The sequence below is a fragment of the Nicotiana tomentosiformis genome, chromosome 12 (assembly GCF_000390325.3).
Source record: "Nicotiana tomentosiformis chromosome 12, ASM39032v3, whole genome shotgun sequence".
Classification (NCBI taxonomy): Eukaryota; Viridiplantae; Streptophyta; class Magnoliopsida; order Solanales; family Solanaceae; genus Nicotiana; species Nicotiana tomentosiformis.
In genome coordinates this window covers 31,668,290-31,672,919 of record NC_090823.1, presented here as the reverse complement: position 1 = coordinate 31,672,919, position 4,630 = coordinate 31,668,290, and positions in this window count along the sequence as shown.

Sequence of the window (4,630 nt, the reverse complement as noted above, 5' to 3'; positions counted from 1 at the left end):
GATCATGAAGGAAAAACAAAGGCATTGAAGAACAAAGATGAGTAGAGGATCACAAGAATACACACAAAGGAAATTTAGCAGGGGTCATATTATTAGAGTATTATTAATAATATCACCATATGAGCTTCAGGAAAAGGGTAAGGGTATAATCTCATTGGGGAAACATGTCAAGTGAGTCTAGTATTTGACTTCAGATATAGTGGGACTTATTAACAACACTTTAACTCAACAAATATGTCATCATATTTCAAATACATCTTATCCATAATTCATAGCTTAAACTAAGTATAGAGCAATTTAGAGTATATAGAGAGACCTAGCTAGCTTAGGGAATGCTTACATGAACAGTCATGAATTCAATCAGGTAATTAACAGAATCATAGAGGCATGTTAAAGAGATAAGAAGAAGTTTAAAGGTCATGAGCTACTGTGTATAAACTATGGTAATAATCTGGTTTATATACTGAATAAATTTATACTTTATTTTAAGTCTAGGATTTGAGTGAACTACAAAATAACATTCAATGCAGATTAGTATAACAGTGCTAATAGAGCATTAGAAAGGTTTGAAACTAGATATTTGGAATATTAATAAGTTCTTTAGTCGTTTCAAAGTTAACAGTAAATATGAATCATTAGATGCATATCATGTCAACACATAATTCTAATTTCAATGACTTAAAGAAATTCATGATTGCAGAGTCTACTTAAAAGTCATCAATAAACACATAAAACAGTAAGAAATATGAACATAGTGTTAATAACATCATTCAGTAGTTCATGTTCAGCAACTTGAAATAATAAAGAAGAACAAGGTCGAAGTTTTACTGACCTCCTTTGGGGTAGTAAAACAAATAAGTGTTCAAACTAGCCTTTAGGAAACCAAGAGCTCAAGATCTCAATCAGTAACAAACTCTAAACCAGAAAGAAAAGGAAAAACATAAATTGATCAAGAACTTAGAGTTTTATCAAAATTTCCTAAATAATAATATTGCGTATTAAATTCTAAGCTGCTAGATGTAGTTGGTGTGTATATCTTGCTATGTGTTAGGTAAAAACATTAAAAGGCCCAATTTATAGTGGTTGTTGAAACCCTAGGGTTTCACAGATTCAAATTGATATTGGAGAGTGACGGAGGAGTGGTGATACAAGCACAATCCAGTGAAATCAGAATGAGTAGAGTGAAAAAAATAAGTGAGAGTCTTACCTGAGTGGGTGAAAATCGTCATAGGCGAGAAATCTATCGAACAAAGACCGGTAATCCTAGAGTCATTGCATTTGACCTCTGGTTTCGAATAAACAGCACGAGATGCTCATGCATTCTCTGATTTCATTGCAACACTAGAAGATTTGAAGACTTGAAGTTTAATCTTTGAATGTACTTTGGAAGACTCGAGATTTCAAATTTGTATGATGAAATAGGGAAGCACCGGCAACAATCGCAGATAGGGAAGCAGAAATAATGATTTGCGGCCAAGATTTGTGACCTTGCACGAATTTTTGCAAGGTCTGTGACTGATTCGGTCATGGAGTCTGAGTCTGAGAGAATAGAGAGAGTAAGTTGGGGGGGGGGGGTCTTTGGTGAAATGATTTAGAGTTTTGGGGTTGGGTAGTCCGTCTCTAGGGATAATGTTAAGAGAAAGGATCTGGGTCGTTGATCATTTAGATCAACGGTCTTGATTTTTAGGGATTTAACAATATTTTATGGGGTGTTTTGGTGTTTGTTGGATCTTTGTGATCCAACAGTGAGTATTAAGTCTTCTGAGTGTTATAAAATTAAAGATGAAATGAGATTAAAATTGTGGACCGTTGATTTAAGGAATGGATGACCCAAACGATTTGTGTTTGTTTTGTTAGTGTGGGAGACATGTGACGTGGTAGGTTGTGATTGGTTGAAAGGTAGTAGCAAGGATTTCCAACAAGGATTGAAGGGGTTGTTTGGATTTGGTATTTTCGGACTAGGCTCTTACATTAGGCCAAAGTTAATTAAAAAAACAGCCAATCCTTGTTTAATTAAGAATTACGATTATATCCTTTAGCCTTTTAACCCCCTTTGAAATTAAATTAAATAAACTTAATTATTTTCAATAAAATATATTAAAAATATAATTATCAAATATACTACTAATTATTGTAATTAATTATTTATAAAATACTTTTATTTTTTCTAAACTGTAATACTAATTTTGAATTATTAGCATAGTAATCTAATTAATTATAAAGTAAGGAATAATTCATTAAATTAATTATAAATCCTATGCGATGTATATAAAAACTTTTTAATAAAAACTAGTTTTATTCCGGGAAGGTTTAAGGTTGATTTGGATCCTTTGATTCTTGGTTGAGAAACCTAGTTTAGTTCTGATAGGTTCGTATCGTGATTTTTCATTTGGACGTATGCTCGGAATTAAATTCGGAGGTCCCTCGGTTGATTTGACTTATTTTGCCGAAAGTTGATAATTTGAGGTTTAGAAGTTTCCTAAGTTTGACTGTAGGTTGACTTTATGGCTATCATGTTCGAAATGTGATTTTGGGACTTGGAATAGCTTTGTTTCGCAATGTGGAACTTGTCGACAAATTTTGGTATAATTCAGAGTTAATTTGATATGATTGGGAAACTTGGTTGCAATTCTGGAGGTTCTTGAGTTTAATTTTGAAATTCATGCATTTTGATGTCTGATTCATGGTTCTAGAGGTTATTGTGGTATTTTGATCACGCGAGTGAGTTTATATGATATTATTAGACTTGTGTGGATGTTTGGTTTGGTGCTCTGAGGCTCGGGGAAGTTTCATATGTGTTTCGAAATGGTTTGGACTCAATTACAGGTTGCTGGTGCCTCAGGTGTCGCAATTGCGAGCACCATCATTGGAATTATGATCATAGCGGGGGGGGGGGGGGGGGTCTCAAGTGTCGTAGTAGCAACAACTAGATCATACTTGTGAAGAGGGATTGGAACAGGGTAGGCTCGTATTTGCGACAATTTTGTCGTATTTGCGATGGGACCAGGCTACGCAATTGCGAAGCCAGTGTCAGATTTGCGACTTACCCTTAGGCTGTCAGGCACCACAATTATGAGTATTTCTTCACAATTGCGAACCCAGTGTCACAATTGTGACATCTGCAACTAAACAAAAGGGTTGGGAAGACGAGATTTGATCTATTTTCTCTCATTTTAGAACCCTAGACTCGATGTGAGGTGATTTGGAGAGGGGATTTTCACCTACAATCAATGGGTAAGTGATGTTTTTATCAATTTCCAACTATTTTACATTATTATATATGATATTTAACATCAACATTATGAGAATCAAAGAGAAATGTTGTCAATATTTTGAAAAAAATGAAAATTTGGGATTTGAGAGTCGCATTGGAATCGGATTTGAAAACAAAACACATATATGGACTCGTGTGTTTATGGGTAGGCGAGATATACCCTTGGATCCGGGTTTTGATCAGGCGGGCTTGGGGTTGACATTTTTTGACATTTGGAGAATTGTGTAAAGATCATAGTTTTATCTATCGTAATTGGTTTCTCTTGCATTATTTGATGATATTAAGTCATTTTTGTTATATTTGAGCCGCGCGGGAGGCAGATTTTAAGGAAAAGGCTATTTTGAGTGTAGATTTGGCCTAGTTGAGGTAAGAATCTTGCATAACTTTGTGTCGGAGAACTACACCTTATGATTTGGGTTGATTGTACGATTTCTATTACGTGGAAGACGTGTACACGAGGTGACGAGTGTGTACACGGGCTTATATGTGATATTTGGCCTATTTAATCTATTAGGTTACTTATAATAACTTAATTATGTTATTATCATTTTTTCTATCTTTAGTTATCAATTTTAATCTTACATGCCTTAGTTCAAGTCGTTACTACATGTTCTAGTTTTTATTGTCAAAGTTACTCTTATATGCTTTTATTTGTAGTTGTTGTTACATGTTATTTTCTCCATTGTTGAGTTATTCTCGTACACTTAGTCGTAGATGCTATTTATGCTATTTCTTTCATTGTTAGGCTTATGGTATGTACTTGAATTGGAAGTTGCCATTTCATGGGGATACCTTCAATGTTGAGTTATTGCAATTGTAGTTGTGAAAGTTATTAACACATTGTGATTGAAGTTGTTGATTATTGAGATATCTTCCCTTGTTGAGTTGTTTCTCATTCATTTTTTGTTGTTATTGTGATTCTTGTACACATTGTGGTTGAGTCGTAGGCTATGTATTGTGGTAACATTTGTATTGTTGATTTTGGCAATGTTGTGGCATATGTTCACATGTGGTGCAAGTTGATTATTGTGTTTTGGTATTTATGAGCATGCAACAGTACAAGGATAGGGGTTGAAATGCATGCGGCATGATAAAGTGAGATTTATACGCGTGCTGCTAGTAAGGGAATTACTTGAAGCGACGCAGTGAGATAAGGGGACTAAAGCGCATATAGCTATTTTGGGAAAATATTTTAAAAAATATACTTAGCGGCGATATAAGAAAGATTGTGATTGTAAATTGTGAAATGTGGATATGAGGTGTGGTGCCCCGGTTGTGATTCTTGTTGTACACTCTATGTTGAAAAGGCTTGTTCATTGAACAATCATTGTTACTCTTTAATTTGTTTTACGTGTA